The sequence below is a fragment of the Pleurodeles waltl genome, chromosome 10 (genome assembly GCF_031143425.1).
Source record: "Pleurodeles waltl isolate 20211129_DDA chromosome 10, aPleWal1.hap1.20221129, whole genome shotgun sequence".
Taxonomy (NCBI): domain Eukaryota; kingdom Metazoa; phylum Chordata; class Amphibia; order Caudata; family Salamandridae; genus Pleurodeles; species Pleurodeles waltl.
In genome coordinates, this window is record NC_090449.1 from 640,656,814 (window position 1) to 640,678,632 (window position 21,819).

Genomic DNA, 21,819 nt, shown 5'->3' on the forward strand with positions numbered 1-21,819 from the left:
GGGAGTTCTTCTCACCTTCTTTAATTACTTGGAATGGCTTTTATCAAAGGTTTGATGCAGAAGTTTGGATGGTATTTCAGAATATTCCCTTGACTCAGTATTTTTCAAGGCAAGTAATATGTATATCAGCATCCATTCACCATTGCCTCCGTCCCTCGCTTTGGCCTTTCCCCAGTGCCACCCATGATAACCTAACAGCTGCATGATTCAATTAAGCAGAATTGGCACTGCAATGTTGGCTGTGCAATGTGCATCTGTCAGCTTAAGTTAAGTTAATGTGTCAAACACTTTTCAATGCATGGCAATGCTAAAAAAGGTGTGCTTCCCTTTCATCACAGTGTCCACTGTGTCAGTCACTTCCTAGTACTTCACTCCTTTAATCTTTCTTAAATTCTGTCCCAGACTTCTGAAATATTGGAAAAATTAAATCTTTGGTTGCGCCACATTTTTTAAGCCAAGTGATAAATATAATTCATTATGGCTTCCATAACGGATTTACTTCTGTTCTAATTTTTCCCTTTCAACATTTGCCATCCATAGTGAATCACACTACTAGCCAAACCTTAGGCACATGATGATGAGGAATTGATTGATCTGTAAAGTGTGTACTCTACCTAACCCTGCAGTTACGTACGATAAGAAGATTATTTGCCTAACTTCAAAGCAAATGTATTTTTTTGAAAAAAGTAGGTATTACTATGGGGGATGGAGGAGGGGCATGAGGACAGTGAGTAAAGTGGTCCATAAGTAAGTGCCTTGATTTTCCTGAATGGGATAGTCTGTGACAGTGCAAATGCGCCACATACAATGTAAATCCCCTTTCTTAATTCTTTCCATGTACCTCAGTGCATCACCTCTCCCACCGCCTACTTATGGCAGACAGGATGTTTGCATGATTGATTATATTATGTGGCGTGTTTCATTCTTAGTATTCATTGGCCTTGTAGTCCAGGTACAAAGAAGAACAGGGCCATTGGAATAAAATAGTTTTCTAGTACAGGTACCCCAGCGGCACACAGTAACGAGTACGACTATGGGGCCAGCTGAGCTAGCAATGCCACTATTAATTTAGCACAACCATAGAGAGAAAAATACTTGTACTTCATAGTGCATATTATGGCTGTGATAGGTATTACCCTGAAATTGAACGTCCTGAGGTGACCACCAAATGTACTGCTACTGTGCCACTACACTACATGATTTAAACAAGTGCTTTGCTCAGAGCGCTGTTTACAATTTCTCTTTTTTCTTTCTTGGTGTAGCTATCCCTGCTGTTCCACCCTCACAGCAGGAAATAGCTGCCCAGATGTGGCGGTAGAAGCTGGAGGCCATACAGGCTGAGTAGCAGCGGCTAGTGGTCCTTGAAGAAGAGGAGAAGAAGGTGGCAGCTGATGGTTCTCAGGGCCCCAGCCAGGCCCCAATGCCTCCAGCCCAGCAACAACTACTCCGCAGCACCAGGGCAGCCACCTGCTATTGCACTAGCTCTGCTGCCCCCGCCCGAGACTGTCTTCCAACGCTGCATCCTTCGGAGACTGGTACATTAGAGGCCCATTAGGTACGTGTGGAGGGGCTCCTTTTTTAACCTTTTATTTTGGTGGATAGGATTTGCTGTGGGTGGAGAGGGTAGTAATGGGTTTTGTGAAGGACTTTCATTTTAATTTTTTCTCCTTTCGCAACATTAGACAATTGGACATTTTCTGTTTTGAACATTGTTTGGGGAAAGGGACATTTATATGGGAATAGGGGTTGGCTGGATGTGGGTGGAAGGGGTGGGTATTTATTTATTATTTTTGTTAGGGACAGGGTTAAATAAATAGTTATTTACTATTCTTTATGCCTAAAATCTTTTTTTGGGGTGTATTGTACCTAGCACTGCTGCCTTTATGCAGCATGTTTTACAAATCTGCTAAGAGTGTATAACAATTATTTATGCAGTTAAGTAACCTTGTCCCAATACTCTTCTAGTCTCTGCAGTCCATTCTGCAAAATTTGACCCATAGGAGTGGGGCGGAGTAATTTGCCATTGACAATTATATTGTCTAAACTAAATGTACAACAAAGATCCATAATTCTCTTACCTGAATGGATGAAGCGAGGCTGCATGGTTTCTCAAGGTACCATGGTGGTGTTGTAGTAGCATGCTAGGGCACTACCAGTGAAGGCATTGGAAGCAAAGTCCCACTCCACCTAGGTGAACTCAAATGAAGATCCTACAAACTGACTTGAGGTTGCTTCCACCACATCCGCCCCACCAAGTGTGAGAATAATCAATGGCATAAATTATGAAGTAACACTTCAATCATTCACACAGCACTGGGGAAGATAGTTAGGGATTTGATGAATGGATGGGTTAGAATTTTTGGGAACGGTGTGACAAAAAGACAAACACAACACAAACACAATATTCATCTGGGAAGTGATCAGCAGCCTGTTGTGGGAGGAATAGAAAAACATGAATATGTATGGCACAGATAACTTTGCATTCTGCCTGTCCCAGTGAGACCCAAGCTATATGTATCTAAAAATGTTTTGTCAGCTACGTTTGCAAAATAGCACATATAAATAATCTTGGGGTGAAGCTAACACACACAGGGCCAGATGTATCAGACATTTTTGTGATCGCAAAAATGCATTCTGGTATGTAACAAGTCCAATTTGCGATTTGGTAACTTGTTACCGAATTGCAAATTGGATTTGCGACTATATACCAATTCGGTATTAGTAAGGGGCGTGTCACGGGCATCTCTTCCTAATATCTAATTGCAGAGGTATGTATGATTGTTTTGTGACCGTGAATGCGGTTGCAAAACAATCACAGATACCACCAATTTCAAATTGGTGGTAACCCTTTTGCAAAGAGGAAGGGATCCCCTTCCCTTTTGTGAAAGCTTGCAAAAACGGACCACTGCCTACTCTTAAAAAATGAAAAGAAAAACGGGCTGCATTTAAAAAAAAAAAAGATTGCTTTATTGAAAAGCAATTACAGACATGGTGGTCTGCTGAGCCCAGCAGGCCACCATCCCTGTGATTGTAGCCATTCGCAATGGCTTGCAAATTGCGACCTACCTCATGAATATTAATGAGGTAGGTCCATTTGCGAGGCCTTGCAATTGCAGTATGAAACTCCTGGGTTTCATACATTCCAATAGCAATTACTTAATTGCGATTCTCAAAAAACGCAATTAGGCAATCGCTATTGGATAAAATGATACATCTGGCCCACAGTTCTTAAAAAAAGAATATTGAAAGAAAAGAGATACTAATCTGTATTTCCAAATTGGATGGTGCACCTGCAATCTTCTTGGATTGCCCCGTCATTCTTCTTGGTGCTTTCCTGAAGCGATTTGATAAGATAAGCATGAGTGTTATGGTGCAGGAGAATAGAAGGCCTGTGGATTGTAAAAAATAAATGATTATCATTATGATATTGTAGAATCAAGAAAGATGGAATGGAAGGTAAGTTCATGAGGGGAAGTGTACCAAGAAGACTCAGAGGTAGCAGAGGAAAAGCGAAGACCTTTGAGCTCATCCACCAACAATCACAGACAACTGTCAGCATGAATCGGGATGATCAAACTCACAACTGTCATGCTTATCATAACATTTAGCCCAGAGCACTGCATAATGTGACATTATCATCCATCACATGTCTGTCTCCTCCAGTTTCCTACAACAGGCCCCCCACCCAACCATATAGTTTCAAGTTTGAGCCAGCCAGCAGACACACACAGCAGCATTTCATTTCCCAATTCAAGTAATTGATGTACTTCTCACCACCAGTCCACAGATTGAAGTAGGCCTCTTAGGCTAATTCTCACATCATCCCTGTTGATTTCCATTAAGTTGATAACTTCCTTCTTCTGGCAGTTGTTTAAGTTGCCAAATCATACTCTGATTCTTTCCACCATACTCCAGACTCTGATTAAAGATTATTATGTCCAGCTCCTTACCAACTACTCCCGAGAGTCACAATCTCAAGACCCAATTGTGATAAAGCGACCTGTAACTGTTTAACAACAAGAGAAATATTGAGTATTTTTTTATTTTCTTGACTATAATTGTGTTTGTTAGCTAAATGAACTGGCCAGGTCTTCTTTGACAAATGTGAACCAGAAAGCAGAGCACCAGAAAACAAAGCAGTGCGAAAACGCTGACAAACAAATTTCGGTAAGTGTGAAAGGGGAAAAATTACTTTCAGGAAAAAAGTTATCACCCATTATTGTTTTTATGCCACCAACATTATAAATTGATTGCAAACAAACACAAGCCAGCGTAACATATTTAAACAAAATAAACACCCACTCTCACTATCTGCAACCAGTGAACATGATAAGTAAAAACAAACCATCTCAATTCTCAACATTGTTACATGTATCCCTCATGTCAATCGTTGAGGCATATGTAGCATTACTTACCTATTCCAATCAACCATAGTGGCACATTGTTGATCCTCTTTGATTCAGGAAACAAAATGCACATTGGTCAGTAAGTTGTGAATCAAATATCTGGGGCAGTCCTGTTAGGGGACAAAAGAAAGTATATGCACAGAATGGAGGCAGGCATTGTCTCCCAAATCTCCTTAAATGATTTTGGTGGGTTTGGGGGCTTCTTCAATGTACACTGGTCCAACTACAATTCAACCATACATGTGTCTGAAAAAGTTGCGGTTCATTAGTCGTTTAGACAGAAACAAACAATATACAATAATAAGGTTCCCACAGCTAGCTACGTTTTGTTCTCAAAGAAGTTCATAGTAGAAAGTAGAAAGCTCTATGGTGCCCCAGGTCTAGTCAGGGAAGTAGAGTTCATCCTCAAACTCAGGTGGTCCATCCAGAAGTTGGTCAGCTAGCACACTACCATGATCTGAGTCCGACCAATCATCCCCCTCATCCACCTCCTGTTGAACTTCAGGTGTGCTGTAATTTGGTAGTATAAAGTGCTGATTCATTTTGATCATGGTCAATCTTTCAAGATTTTGGGGCAAGAGACGGGTCCTTCTCACAGTCACAGCTGCACCAGCTGCATTGAACACAATGCTCAGCAGACACACTGGCTACAGGGCAAGCCAGATACTCCATTGCCGGCCTACTGAGCACTGTCCATTGGCTCCTCTTAGCATACCACTACACCAATGGGTTTTGATCCAGATAGACCTCCGTTGGGTCATCCAGGTAGGCCTGGACCATCTGCTCAATAGTCATTGGTGCTCTGCCTTGCTCAAGATCTTTTGCCTCTGCAGTGGACTTAAGCCCTGCCTCTAGAAACCAGTCAAACGCAAATTTGGGGGCTGCTGCTCCTGTTCCTGTTGTTGTTGCTAGTGTTGATTTTGGCTGCTGCAAGCCAATAGCACTGTCTGCAAGCTCTATGGAAGTTGTAGGCTGCACCCCAGATCTTCTGACAAAGAGTGGGCCTCTAATTTACAGCCGTTCTTTTTCTAGGTCTCTGGCTTGCTCAACAATCCATGTTTTGTAGGTTGAAACATTCCCATCTGAAAAATGAATGAAAGTGGCCAGTAATTGTTTGTACCGTGGGTCAAGAATTGTGGCACAGATGTAAGTTTTTAATGACACGATGTCTCTTTAAAGCCTTGTATTAACAGATAAGTGAAGGATTAAGCTCTCCACCAACTTCTGTGCATCTGTTTTTTCATCCATACCTGTGTACGTTTCAGACACCTCCTTTAGCTGTTTCTGCAGCATATGCACCAATGGAGTAGCTTGACACACGGTACAGTCCTGCTTGCTGACTTCCTGTGTAAAAATTTCAAAGGGAAGCAGCATTTCTGTCAGGCATTTGACCAGGCCCCATTGGCCCATCTCAATGATCACACCTTTCACAGTTGAATCCCCACTTTGCATGACATATTCATTGATTGGTCTGTAATGCTCAAACAGACGTTGCAGCATGTAATAAGTAGAATTCTAACGAGTTCGCACCTCCTGCATAAGGGCTTTAACTGGCATGTTATTATCATGCTGGATAATCCTCAACAGCTTGCAGGCTTTAAAAGAATGGCTAAAAGGAGTGCAGATTCTTCTATATGTGGACAGTAAGTTGACTCGAACTTCTTTTTTCAAGTACTCCTGTGCAATGATGTTTATGCAGTGCGTCAAAAACAGGACCCTGAAATAGCCACCATCTGACATTTTCCGTGGCAACAAATCCAATGTTAAGCCCTCTGGGGTGCAGCCATTTAAAGACCTTGTTGTTAAAGTCATACAAGATGTTTGCAGCTGCATGGGATTTCTCCATGGTGAACATAACTACTGTTACATGCTTCCGAGCACCATTAAAAGTTTTAGCTGTGTCAACACATGCAGATATAATTTCTCTAACCCCCACAAAAGAGATCCAGTGTGCAGTGATGCACATATAATCATTGGCTTGGCAACTGGTCCACATGTCTGTCATCAGGTGGATTGTCTGTACAGAACTCTGCTGTAAAGCTTGTCTAACCAATTCCAGCACATTGTGATGTAGCGCTGGAACAGTAACTCTGGCAAAATAGGTCAGTCTGGGAACCTTTTATTTCAGCCAAATAGCCACCACAAATTCTAGAAAACCCACTCCTTCCCAAACAGGGAGGAGGTGCCATTGGGTGGTTGCGTTCATACTGTCCCTCCTGCCTAAACATGACATTAATAGTAGCATGGATGTTTTTCTTTGTTGCTGCCACTGATGCAGGTGACTTAAAAGGTGGTTGTAGGCTCATTGTGCTTCTCAGGGAGGCAGTCACTGTATGTCCTTGCCTTGGTGTTTTGACCTGACTCAGTCTTCCCGTGCCATTGCGATGTTGCTGATGTGGGCGACAATACTACTGCACTGCTTGGGACAGGGCTGATTTGTGTAAAATAAATGCCACCCTCTTCTACACTTTTCACCACAATCGGATCCGATTCCCTGCTTTCAACACCTTCATAAACACCACTTGCAGGCTTTTCCTTTTGGCCGCTAAGGTGCTCCTCCCAGCGGATTGCGTGGTGTTTTCTCAAATGGGTTGTTTGGCCTCTGGTTCCATAGTTTGTACCAAGCTTACCCCAACTATCACTTGCTTGGCAAATGGAGCATATGGCAATGTTTGGCTCTTTTCCACTAATCGCAAAGAATTTCCATACTGGGGAGGTAAACTTTCTAACACTGGTGCTGTGGAATCTTATGTTCCTGGGACCCATTTTGGGCCTGTTGGGCCCTGTGATACCCAATGACAACTAGGCCTGTTTCTGTTGAACAACTTATAACCAACATGAACTGTGCTTACTGATATATTTTAATGTTGCTTCGAACACATTATATTGCATCCCTTGCTACTAGAATAACCACCATGAAATATCATTGCATGTTAGCTGAAGCAATCTTCTTTCTGGAAAGTACCATCCTGTGTACGTTTTGTTCTCAGTTCTGTCTCAAGATGTATTACGCAATATTAGACACGTAGGACATATTATGTAATTTCCTTGTCTGTGCTTTAATTTACTATACATGGTGCGTTATGAAGAATTAACGGTAACACCTTTAGCAGTGTTGAAAAAATTATCATACGTCAATGTCAAGGACCAATGAAATGTACAAATTTGTTTGTGGTTTGGCAGTATAAAAGATCATGTATTAATTTCTTCTTTAGACTGTTCGGGCTTGATCTCCCAGGCTGTTCAGTCTCTGTGTACACGTAATAAATTACTTTACTTTATCTAAGGATCAGGCTGGTCTTCGGTTTCAGAGCTGAAATGAGCTGAGCTGATTTCGCTTCCACATCTTGGTGAAGAATGCAGTGTTTGGACTGACGGTTTCCCCGGCCCAAAGCCCGGCTCTGTGTGGGAGGGGACTGGCACCTGTGGGTTTTCCCCGAGTGCTGGAGAGGCCCCTCCTGGACAGGGAGCTGGGGCTGTCACGAGTATCTGTTACTTCCTTGGTTGCCTCTTGTGCATTTTTCTCTTGCCACTACTGTGTGGGTTTTGGTGCCATAAATAAAAAGGGGGGTAGTGGTGGAGCACCATATGAGGATTTAATGGAGTTGGGGATTATTTTGCTATTTTCTGTTCCTCTGAGCCTGCTCTTCTCTGTTGTCATGTTCCTCCTTTGCCTTCGCTGGCATGCCGATCTTCGGTGGTTGCTCCGGACTTCCCATTGGTGGCCATTCGCCACTCGTTGAATTCTGGGATTTTGTATTAATATTATTGTTTCTGTCTCATTGCAGCATTTCTTTCCCCCTTTTCTTTTAAGTGCAAAGTTCCTTTCCTCTCCCTAATTAAGTATTTGGTATGGATGTCCTTTGTGGTTAATGCAAGCCGGTGGGGCTGTGTGTGGTAGACAGCTGGAGGAGTTGTCTAGGGTCACAGCTGGAGGACCAACGGGCTGGTGGTAAAAAAAATGGAATCACGACCATGGCGGAAACTGCGAACATAGAGAGGCACTTTAACACTCTGACCGCCACACCGGTTGAAACAAACACTGCAGTGGTCACCGCCAACAGACAGGCGGAAGACAATGTGCCGCCCACACTATTATGAGAGGCCAATCCACCACCTTTTCCAGGGCGGAACCAACGTGAACAAAAACACGGCGGAAACAGGACTTGGAAGGGAAAACACTCACCTCTAAACAGTCCACGAGGAACCAGGACGCCATGGAGCCAGAACTCCAAATACTCCCTGCGATGGTATTGCTGCTCCTCTACCAGGAGCACGAAAGATGGCGGCGACGACCACAGAGAGTACTGCACCTACAACACAGGGGAGGGCGGAGGGAAAAGAGAGTGACTCACACGCAACACCCCCACCCCCATTCTCACCCGCAACAACATACACATAAATACATGCTGCAACATTACATTTAAACCCCCCTACCCCTCCTTCAAGAACGCAAGGACAAAAGGAAATGAGTTGAAATCCATTAGTCAAAACTTGAAATACAGTATAAACAATTATGTACACCAACTACACAAGTCCGGATAGTGCACCATTCATAGTCCGTGGACCAGTGAGCCCAAAAATGGGCGAGGCCCACACTCGATACCAGACTCCAAACAGAGAGAACACTGCAGGGGCATCAGATCAAAATGAAACAGGCACCTCAGGGGGAAGGGAAGGAGGGGCACCTCAGCCGGATGAGTGCACGACGCCAGCCCCACCTGGGGAGTGCAAAGCCACAGTCTCACAAGTCTCTCAAGTGGGTGGGTTGCCCACTGCTGTATCCTGGGGAGTGCAAAGCCACAGTCTCACAAGTCTCTCAAGTGGGTGGGTTGCCCACTGCTCTAACCTGGGGAGTGCGAAGCCACAGTCTCTCAAGTGGATTACAGTCTCCACGGGTTCTGGAGGGGGCTTTGTGCCCACAGTGCTTCATCCTGCCAAGGACTGAGGTAGTGGTTGTGAATCTCCACTGGTTCTGGAGGGGCTTTGTGCCCAGGGTTCTTCATCCTGCCAAGGACAGAGGTAGTGGATGCCTTTCTCCACTGGTTCTGGAGGGGGCTTCGTGCCCAGAGTGCTTCATCCTTCCAAGGACTGAGGTAATGGATGTGAATCTCCACTGGTTCTTGAGGGGGCTTTGTGCCGAGAGTGCTTCATCCTGCCAAGGACTGAGGTAGTGGATGCCTTTCTCCACTGGTTCTGGAGGGGGCTTTGTGCCCAGAGTGCTTCATCCTGCCAAGGACTGAGGTAGTGGATGTGATACTCCACTGACGGTGGTGCAACATGTAAGCTGCACAGGCTCCTGGAACCGACCACCAGCCTCGTACGACTCACCACTGGGGATGGCAGCCATGTCTGCGGTGGTGCCACTGGCTGAGGATGTCACGGGCCGCTGGCGGCAGTGTCAGTGGCATCGGTGCTGGCGGCGGTGTCAGTGTCATCGGTGCTTGCGGTGGACTCTGTGGCATCTGTGCTGCCGGCGGGCTCTGCAGCATTGGTGCTGGTGGCGGGCTCTGTGGCATCGATGCTGGTGGTGGGCTCTGTGGCGTCGGTGCTGGTGGCAGGCTCAGTGACTGCGGTGCTGGTGGCGGGCTCAGTGACTGCAGTGCTGGTGGCGGTGCAGGAGGCAGTGCAGGTGGCAGTGCAGGTGGCAGTGCTGGTGGCAGTATTGTCCGCCGTGCAGGTTGGCATCGACGTGGACCTGCCCTTGATTTTCTGGCCCTTCCCCACCTTGGATGGTGGCGCAGCTGTCTTGTTACTATCCACTTTTGTTTTGCCTGAGCCCTTGGTGGCAGGTGTTTTCGCCTTCGCCCTCTGGGATGTGGGCACATTTTTTACTTTTGGAGGTGGCAGAATGTCCTTGCCCTCGCTCCGTGGAACACTGGCAGCCCTGATGCTTGGCGCACTCCAAAAGCCCGCAGTTGCTGGCACCAATGTGCCCGGTGATGTGGTGGCTGAGGTGCTGGGTTGGGACCTGGAAAGGCGGGCCCTAGGGGACGGACAGGGGGGAGGTGTAGGGAAGAGGTCAATATTAGACAGGAAAAGCTTTTTAGTCACACTGGGACGGGTAGATGGAGGGAGTTTGGGAGTGGAGGAGGAGGTAGTGGTTGTACGTTTGCTGACTTTGGGTGAAGGTGCATGGGCTGGAGGCTGTTGTGAGGTGGATGGCTGTTGGGTGGGTGGGTGGCTGCATTTGTGTACTTTGGGAGGAGGGCTCACAGACACATTGGTAGAGGACACAGGGGATGTGTGAATGGTAGTGGGGGTGGTGAGTGCACATGAGCGCTGTGTGGTGATGGGCGTGCTGGTGATGGAGGTAGTGGTTGAAGATCTAGTGCATGCAGGTGTGAGTGGATACGAGACAGGGAGGGAGGAGGGGGACTTGGAGGAGGGGGGCAAAGTGGCGGCAGTGGATGTTGGTATGTGTGCATGGGTATGATGCTTGTGTGAGTGCCTGTGGGATGTGTGGTGCTTATGTTTGCCAGAGCCACCCTTGTGTGTTGAGGTGTGTGCATGCCGGTCTGATGGTGTGCTTGGGATAGGCTGAGGTACAGGGGATTGGGTCTGGGTGGAGGAGGTTGGAGGGGGGAGGCTGGACACAGGGACAATGGCTGCCATCAGTGCTTAGGCCAGAGCCTGAAATGCTCTCTGTTGGGCTGCCTGGCCAGAATGAATTCTCTCCAGGTAGGCATTTGTTTGTTGCAACTGCCTCTCTACACCCTGGATGGCATTCAGAATGGTAGACTGCCCACCAGTGAGGGATCTCAGGAGGTCAATAGCCTCCTCACTGAGGGCAGCAGGGCTGACTGGGGCAGGGCCTGAGGTTCCTGGGGCGAAGGAGATGCCCATCGTCCTGGGTGAGCGGCCACGGGACACACGCTGAGGGGCTGCTGGGAGGGCAGTGCTGGTAGGGGGGGTGGCAGCTGTACCTGTTGATGCGGGGGGCACAGAGGGGCCCGCCACCGCAACGGAGCTCCCATCAGAGGAAGAGTCGCTGTCGCTGATGTCACCTCCTGTCCCCGCGGTGGAGCTCCCCTCGCCCTCTGTGCCACTGGTGGCTTCAGACTCTGTTGTCTCGCCCTCCAGGGCCATGTGAGGTGCAGCTCCATCCTGCTCAGGTGCCACTGCTCATTCGCCTGATGATGCTATTGCACACAAGAACAGGGAGACCACAAAAAGGGGGGGGGGGACATATAAAGACATGTTCAGTGCATGCAATACTACTACTGTTGGCGGACACTACAGACACAGCAGCTCTCTGCACTACGCCATGCACTTAGAGTTCCCTAATTAATCACAGGGACATGGGGTACAAGGCCTATGCCCGATTGCTACACACATGGAAGTCACAGGAGCCTAACTAGAGTGTAGTTGGCTCTTACCACTGGTGGGGTTGGGGTGCCACATAGCCTGCCTCACAAAGGGACCTTGCCTACAAAACTCGCCCTGGCCTAGGGGAACCCACAGCCCATCTCCCCACCCAGACACCTCTTAATGCGTGCAGAGTCAGATGAATGTGACTGTACTCACCCCCTGTGGCTGCTGTGATGCCCTCACGCGCCCATCCATCTCTGGATAGGCCACCACCAGGATCCGGAACATCAGGGGGGTCATGGTGCGACAGGCACCCCTCCCACGTTGGGAGGCCATCCCCAGCTGGGCCTCCGCCATCTTCTTGCTCCAGCGGCGAATGTCCTCCCATCTTTTACGGCAGTGGGTGCTCTGTCTGTAGGGGACCCCCAGGGTCCAGACGTCCTTGGCGATGGCACGCCAAATATCCTTCTTCTGGTGGGCGCTGACCTAGAGGAATAGTACAGGGGAAAAGGAAAATCTTTAACCGTCCGGACCGTCACAGTCATTGACCAACGTTCCCACCCTTGCCCTGACGCACATACACTCACCGTCCGCTCATGCAGGCCTCAGTCCCACCCCCCTTTTATCTTCCATCCACACCACTCCAAACAGGCATTGCCTATACAGCATGCTCACAGTGTACTCACCTGTTTGTCTGGAGGACCGTAGAGTAGCGTGTACTGGGGGAGGACCCCATCCACTAACTTCTCCAACTCCTCCGAAGTGACGGCAGGGGCCCTTTCCCCAGACACATGAGTCATCGTCGCTTCCAGACTGAAGTCACAGCAGCACTTGCAGTGTAGGTCCTCTCCTGTCGAAGGTCAGGTATCAAGTGAGTGAACAGACAGAAAATGGCGGTCACGTCCGCGGCGGTGTGTACCGTCACCGCCGGCGCACATCATCATTGGCTCCTGGGACCCATAAGGTCCAATGTTAACCAATGCAGGATTGCGCCGCGGTCTTCGACCGCCTACCGCAACGGTATACAACGCCAGCGCAGTTACCTCATATCCGCTTGTCCCACCTTACATGTCAGGCAGCCGCCATTTCAGGGGGCCACATGGCATTAATTTTAAATGTGTCACACCTATCTAGGCCTTGCATACACACAGTGACAGGCACATTGCGGATTGACAAATATGTGCAATAAACATTTTTTTAATACCTCAGTGTTGGCTGACTCTCTGCTCGCTGTTCTCGTCCATAGGGCAAGTCCGCTGGGGCAGGTGAGGAGATGGCGGCATCCTCCTGTGTACAGACCGCTGGTGGACCTGTAGACAATGGAAGAGAGACACGTAATAGTCACCTAAAGACTTGATCGTGCAACAATCCATGAACTGTGTGCCCAGTTGGTGCCAGACCTGATGTCAGCTAGCCACCGTCCCACAGGAATCCCCCTTCTAATGCAGGTCCTGTCAGTACTCCATTTCCTGGCAAGTGCCTCTTTTCAAACTACAGTGGCCATTGCGTCAGGGATGTCCCAGCCTATGTTGTCAAACGAGTTGTCCAGAGTGTTGTCTGCCCTGCTGAAACACATGCGCAGCTACATCATTTTCCCTCAGGTGGAGGATTTGCCAACAGTGAAAGGTGACTTCTATGCCCTGGGACATATCCCCAACATCATAGGTGCCACTGATGGGACACATGTGGCATTGGTACCCCCCGCAGGAGTGAACAGGTGTACAGAAACCGGAAGAGCTACCATTCAATGAATGTGCAGATGGTGTGTTTGGCCGACCAGTACATCTCCCATGTGAATGCCAAGTTTCCAGGCTCAGTCCATGACGCTTACATTTTGAGGAATAGCAGCATCCCTTATGTGATGGGGCAACTCCAGAGGCACCGCATGTGGCTAATAGGTGAAGACAAGGACCCCATACCCTGTGAATAGTTGTCTGGGTCTGGGGTTGTCCCTAAGGGTTAGTGTGTGTTTAACAGTTGTCCCTCGATATTTTCAGGTGACTCTGGTTACCCCAACCTGTCATGGCTACTGACCCCAGTGAGAAATCCCAGGACAAGGGCAGAGGACCGCTACAATGAGGCACATGGACGAACTAGGAGAATGATAGAAAGGACCTTCGGCCTCCTGAAGGCCAGGTTTCGGTGCCTCCATACGACAGGTGGTTCTCTCTACTACTCACCAAAGAAGGTGTGCTAGATCATCGTGGCCTGCTGTATGCTGCACAACCTGGCTTTGCAACGACAGGTGCCTTTTCTGCAGGAGGATGGTCCAGAAGGAGGTCTTGTGGCAGCTGTGGAGCCTGTTGGCAGTGAAGAAGAGGAGGCAGAAGAAGAGGATATTGACAACAGAAACAACGTTATCCAGCAATACTTCCAGTGAGACACAGGTAAGAAGATGTCACTGGCTCACACATCTCATACAATTGTTAGACCTATCATAAGTCTGTCATTTCACCCAGTGTTTGGACCCTGACTTGTCACTTTGCCTTTCCATTTCACAGATGTGGGTCCCACTGTGTGACCTCTGCTATATTACCTCATGGACTACAGCTGTGTGACATAGGTATGTTGGCAATACAATCAATATTGCTATTTTCCTTAGTTATTGCAAATACACATTTTTGAAAGCAAAGACTGACTCCAGATTGTTTTGTGATTCAAGGGTGTTTATTTCAGTGCAAATTAGTGGAGGGGGTTGTAAAATGGGCAGGGGGGATGGTGGAGGATTGTCCATGGCAGAGTCCTGTCTATTTGTTTCACAGGTGCATTGTCCAAAGGGGCATAGATAGTGGAGCTAGGGCAGTTGATGGATGGGCAGGGCGGGACAGAAGGATGACATTCAGGGTGATATACAAAAAAGCACACAAAAGGGAAGACAGTTTATAGGAATAAGCGCTCACAATAAATCACCAAGTTAAAATATATTCAATCAATCATAGGCACGGTTATCCTGGCAGGAGGATCCTCCCCACTCCTCCCATGTTTCTCCTAGGAAAACACAACATAGGCAACAAATGTCAAGGTACTCGTGAATTAAGTAAAAGGTCAGTAGTCCAAGTGTTTATGCCTTAATGTCCTTTTCCAAACCATCAAATACAAAGTGGACCGTGGAAGATTAGCATGGATCCAATTTATTCTTGAACCGAGATATTCAAATACTGGTAAAGCAAATAACAGCCAACAAGTGTTTCGTCCTGAGAGAAAATAATCTCAATGACTTCCTCAGGGCTGTAAAAGATACAATTATGACCGAAATTACACAGAAACACTCTGTGTAACATAAGGAAATACATATAGCAGAAAGGCACATCATCAGTAAATATCCAACACCAATTCCCACTTGACTTTTGTGAAGACGGCAAATGAAAATCCACCTAGGTTTTCAAATGTGATAATTCGTGAATAGTACTCAGACATGAGGCCACCTATAGAAATACTAATTAGAAATATGATACAAAATTGAGACTAAAAAACAGCATTTGTTACAGGATAGTGCATAGCATGAAAGTCATGACACCTGCATGAAAACCAAAAGGCTGGAGTAGTCATCAGAGGGCCCCGCAATCACAACCCAAGAGAAAAAAGTATATGTAACAAGAGAAAATAATATCTACTCGAAAGTCCTTCAGAAGTGAGAAGAAAAGTCCCCTAAATAGTAAAGAGATCACATCTAAAAATGGATGTTCATACCTCAAAATAATATTTACGAAAGAAAATGAGCGTTTCCATAAGTGCTAAAGTAGCTCTCCTGAGATCCCAAAATATTAATTATCTACAAATAAAAATATATGCATAGTAGCCAAATTAACCACAAATCTAAACCAATGATTGACAAGTCGAGTTTGCAAAGTTGTGCATTAACGAGACGGACACCTACCCAGTAAATAGAATGTCCTAATCAGTCCGTGTGAGCACATAACGGTGTGTGTGTAAACATCTCCTTTTCTGTAATCAGACAAACGAGGGCATTAAGGAAAAAATCTTATTGCATCTACATTACCGCGGTCACAAGGAACCGTTAACATTATAAGACAAGATCCCCTAACTTACCTTAGGGATTCGCGAGGACACGACATAACGTGTCCCGAGAGTAAAATGGCACTCCCCGGTCAGCATATCGACGTGCTGGCACTGAGAGGAGTCCCTCTTTTATTGCTGTCTAATCAGCAGTAAAAGAAAAGAAAGTGAAGACGGACTATACACCCTCCTCGCGGGTGCCATCTTGGATGTGTAAATCATTTTAACATGGAGGTGAATAACCAGGAAGGACTGAAACTGACAAAAAATCGACAATTTTCAAAGTACCATTCCAAAACTAATAATCCCGAGGACTAAGATTGGAAATCAGTGAGATGATGGAAACAAATCTAATGAAACTGAATGGTCTGCACAGAACCAGAGTGGAACAGGGGAAAAAAACGGGGATCCAAGATTTAACACTCCACAAGTCAACACCTATTAAGCCTCGACAAAAAGTAAATAATCAAGCCCAATAATTTGTATCACATACGGAGGGCCACCATGATAGAATATGAGACCCTAATACCCAATTGACTATTAGTTATAAAAATAAAAGAGAAACATTATGAGTAATGATGCTTCACGGGTGTGTCATGTCTAACAAACTCCATCATAGATCAAAATAAGTCTCCAAAATTGGAATACTTCCCACAAGCATTATAAGTGTACATTCACCATCTACTTAGAATCCACCCTAATCATATAGCTGTACCTAAATTAAGCTAAACTATATCAGCAAAATGTATAAACTAGTATTTACTTCTCTTATTACACCTTCCTTACTACTCTTCGTCCAAAATCATTGAGGCCAAAATATTAGTATACTCATTTTTTGTTTCCCCGCAGTGAACCTCAACATCAATATTGGAAACTAAATGGCATGTATGTCAAATTATTCACCCAGAAAATACTCCATTTCATAATTTGTGTTGAGGCCTTCTTCCACTACCCTTAGTTTAAGAATCCAGTAACATTCTCGTTTTCTAAGTACTAATTCCCTATTCCCTCCTCGTGGGATCTCTAAAAATGTGTTCAAAGCCAAAAAACTCAACGCTCTTGGTCTGACCCTGTTTGGGGCAGTGTCTCATGTGTGTTACTATAGGATACCGGTCATCATCTTGTCTCAGGGCCCTATAATGTTCACTTTCTCTGGTCCTTAGTGATCTGATTGTGCTACCCACATAGTATAGTCCGCATTTGCAGACAATCATGTATATAACATAATTGCTGTTACATGAAATGTTCGAAGTAATGCGGAATTGGTCACCTGTCTGACTGTTAAAGGTAGAAATACCCGATTTGGTCCATCTACACATTCTGCAGTGTCCACATTTGTAGAACCCTTTGTTGCGGCTGGTAAGCCAATCTTCATGTTGGTGTACAACAGGGTAACTGGGGCACAACATGTTCTTAAGGGTCCGACCCCTACAGTATGTTAACTCAGGGGTATCAGAGATTACTCCCTTAAGGTTTGTATCCGCTGTTAGTACATGCCAGTGTTTGATCATACATTTACGTAACAGTGCAGAGGTTTGTGTGTATTTTACTATACACCGAATGTTGGTATTTGTTGATCTGGCTTTATGTCTAAGAGTGTCTGTCCTAGCCAGGCGCATGACTCTATTGCATGCTTTCTCAAGGATAGGCGGCGGATAGCCTCGTAGTTTAAATCTGGCTTCCATTTCCTCTATGCATTGTAAGAAGTCAGTCTCCAAGATACAGTTCCTTCTTGCCCGCACCATTTCACCATATGGAATCAAATTTATCTGGTGTCTATGATGTGAACTTGTTGCATGCAATATGGAATTACAAGCTGTACTTTTTATGAATAGACGACTCTCAATCCTATTGTTATGAATGAAAAGTTCCACGTCCAAAAATGCAATATTGGTCGTACTATGTTCCCAAGTGAATCTAATATTGAAGTCATTAGAATTCAGGTAAACCATGAAGTTGTTAAGTTTCTGTATATCTCCTGTCCATATCATTATGCAGTCATCAATATATCTACCCCAGAAAAGTATATCCGTATTCCATGTGTTGCCTTCAATACTCCAAATGACCTTCTGTTCAAAATACCCCATGAAGAGGTTTGCATAAGCCAGTGAACATCTGGATCCCATGGCCACCCCCTGTTTCTGGCGGTACCATTCTTTCTTGAATAAAAAGAAATTGTTATCCAGAATCATCTCAACCATGTTAAGTAGCATTTTGGTATGTCCGTACAGACTGGCTGACCTATTGTGAAGGAAGTGGGGCAGGGCTATCATTCCCAAGCTATGATTTATACTTGTGTAGAGGGATGTTACATCAAGAGTTACTAAAGTCATCCCTGGTTCCCAATTGATATCTGCTAATATACTCAAGATATGCTTAGTGTCTTTGATAAAAGAGGGAAGATTGACCACAAATGGCTGCAAGAAAATGTCCACGTATTCTGAAAGTCTCTCCGTCGGGCCACTCATACCCGAAACAATAGGCCTACCTGGTGGAGAAATCGTGTTTTTGTGGATTTTCAGTAGAGTATATATACTGGGTATCTAGGTCTGAAGACTCGAAGGTACATGTACTTGTCCTCTTTTAGCAACTACTGGTCGAGGCACTCTTTCAAAAATCTATTAATCTTATTTGTGAGTCCAGGAATAGGATCTGACCCAATTTTCTCATAACATGTGGCATCTTCTAGCTGCCTACAAACCTCTAGTTCATAGTCCTGAGTATTCATGACCATGATATTACCACCTTCATCAGCCTCCTTTATCATAATATCTGTACATGTTTGTAAGTATCTTAAAGTCACAAGTTCCTCATGGTTCAAATTACTGTGACGAATATAATGATGGGTTCTATTTTTGGATTCCAAAATATTTAAATCCCGCCATACTAACTTAAAGAAAGTGTCTATACAGTTACCACTAATAAGGGTGGGTATCCCCCTGGACTTAGATTTTAGCCCACTATGTAATGTGTCAGATGGAATGTCAAGATCTGCTAAAATCTGTGAGATGGTAGTGGGGTCCTGCTCATAGTCTGTAATAGATAGTGTCGCTGTATCATGAATATCCTTAATAGAAAGAGGATGATAATCTCTGTTAATATCATAGAGGATATCATCATCCCCGTTGTCCGTGTGGAGGGTAAAATGCTTTTTAAGTTTCAGGTGCCTAATGTACTTAAAGAAATCAATTTTCATTTTTTGGAAATCACCAAAATCCCCTGGACAAAACCCAAGGCCCTTGCTCAGTAATGAGACACATGTGTTGTGAGTTCTATGTTGGAAAGGTTTACAATGGCAATAGAACTCCCATTCGTGTCCTCTACTTCTCCTTGTTCCATGACCTGGTGTTCATTCCCTTTCGTACTTCTGTGTGTTCCTCCTCTCTTGCCCCTCCTTGTTTTGCGGGGTCTACATTGCGTCAATTTGTTTCCCATTGTCCCTGTCTAATCCTTTGGACCTCTGCTAAAAAAGAAGGGGTGCCCTGTTGAATTGTAACATCTTGTCTTGAAGTATTGGAAATACTACTTACTTCACTATTGCTGGTCGAGACAGTGCTAAGTGACGATAAGGAACCAATATCTTGAGTTCGTATACCATCCCCCTTTTTGATCAGATGATCATATTTTTGAGAAAATGTAAAAATTCTACCATTTCTATAGTCCAATTCATCACGTTTGAGTTTGCGTGCTTTTCTTTGCGTAATTTCATTTTGGTGTTGATCAATGACCTCAGTCAAAATCGTATAGTTTTTGGCGGTTGCTTCCTCCAAATTCAAGCTCTTAATCTCAGTTTCTAAAAAGGATATTTCTGATTGTAGTTTGGTAACTTTTCTGTCTGAATTTTCTATCAGAATATTCATTAATCTTAAAGAACTCGAGATCAGTTCCTGTTCCCAGCTGTCTAACAGGACTGGATCTAAGTCATCAAAAGTAGGTAAAATATGAGATCTTAGTCCCCTAGGTATCCTATTCAATTTAACATATTGTTTCAATGTGGCTCCATCCCACCATTTTGAAACCTCCTGTTTTTTTAATTTTTCAAGCTTTATAAAATTTTCCCGCAAATCTGATGTAGCCTGTCGGGTATCAGATGAGTTGGGCTTCTGTACATTCCCTATTCATTCAAGATTACCAAATAAATCAGCTGCTACCTTATCCCGATCCATATTAGCAAATGGGAAAAAACAATTGAAAAGAAATCAAGGTGTTCGGAGCACCCCTCCCATTTAGAATAATCATATACAAAAAAGAACACAAAAGGGAAGACGGTTTATAGGAGTAAGCGCTCACAATAAATCACCAAGTTAAAATATATTCAATCAATCATAGGCACGGTGTTCCTGGCAGGAAGATCCTCCCCACTCCTCCCATGTTTCTCCAAGGAAAACACAACATAGGCAACAAATGTCAAGCAAATAACAGCCAACACGTGTTTCGTCCTGAGAGAAAATAATCTCAATGACTTCCTCAGGGCTGTAAAAGATACAATTATGACCGAAATTACACAGAAACACTCTGTGTAACATAAGGAAATACATATAGCAGAAAGGCACATCAATAGTAAATATCCAACACCAATTCCCACGTGCCTTTTGTGAAGACGGCAAACGAAAATCCACCTAGGTTTTCAAATGTGATAATTTGTGAATAGTAGTCAGACATGAAGCCACCTATAGAAATACTAGTTAGAAATATGATACAAAATTGGGACTAAAACACAGCATTTGTTACAGGATAGTGTATAGCATGAAAGTCATGACACCTGCTTGAAAACCAAAAGGCTGGAGTAGTCATCAGAGGGCCCTGCAATCACAAGCCAACAGAAAAAAGTATATGTAACAAGAGAAAATAATATCTACTCGAATGTCCTTCAGAAGTGAGAAGGAAAGCCCTCGTTTGTCTGATTACAGCTACGGAGGTGTTTACACACACACCGTTATGTGCTCACACGGACTGATTAGGACATTCTGTTTACTGGGTAGGTGTCCGTCTCGTTAATGCACAACTTTGCAAACTCAAATTGTCAATCTTTGGTTTAGCTTTGTGGTTAATTTGGCTACTATGCATATATTTTTATTTGTAGGTAATTAAAATTTTGGTATCTCAGGAGGGCTACTTTAGTACTTATGGAAACGCTCATTTTCTTTCGTAAATAATATTTTGAGGTATGAACATCCATTCTTAGATGTGATCTCTTTACTATTTAGGGGACTTTCCTTCTCACTTCTGAAGGACTTTCGAGTAGATATTATTTTCTCTTGTTACATATACTACGAAGAAAGGGATGAGGGATTTGTAAAAGACGAGACATCTGAAGAGGTGAAAACATCATCTCTTGGAATAAATGAGAAGAAAATGGCACCATGGTGCATTTGATACCACACGGGCAGTGCCCCAGTGAAAAATAAGTTGAATAGTGAATTATGCCCAGCTTTCACATACGTACATGTATTGTCTCCAACATCAGTAAAATGTACGAACACCGGTATATTTTACACTATCAACATAGATGTGGGAGTCAGTGAATGCTACATATATTCCAGCTTAGACAAAATACTGGACTGCCCCAAGGGCTTGTCAGTGGGCATTTCAGCGCCACGAGGAATATTTTTTGTGTGCTGAACGTCTGCATACTTTAAGTTGCCAGCAGGGTGGCAAGGCAGCTGCTACCCGGCGTTTGTATTGCCTCGCATTTCACATGTGATAGATTTGTCCCAAATATTAGATGAGGCCACCAGGGAATAGGCAGAAGAAGGACCCCCTCTTGGATAGATATGGAGATAGCTAGGTTAGGAGTACTAATGCCACCACTCGGGGTCATGCATTTCAAATATGAAATACACAAATTAGAGGCGTTAGTGGAAAAATTGGTGAGTTCCACAGCTGCAGCCCTGGGAAATATTACTGAGGAACTTACAGATCTAAGAGCTGTTGTGATTCAAAATAGACTGGCGTTAGACATCATTCTAGCAAAAGATGGTGGTGTCTGTCACGTGATCCATCAAGAATGCTGCGTATATATTCCGGTCAACAACGGTAATATAAGAGGGGCAATAGGAGAGATAAAGAAGGTAGCAAACGGGGC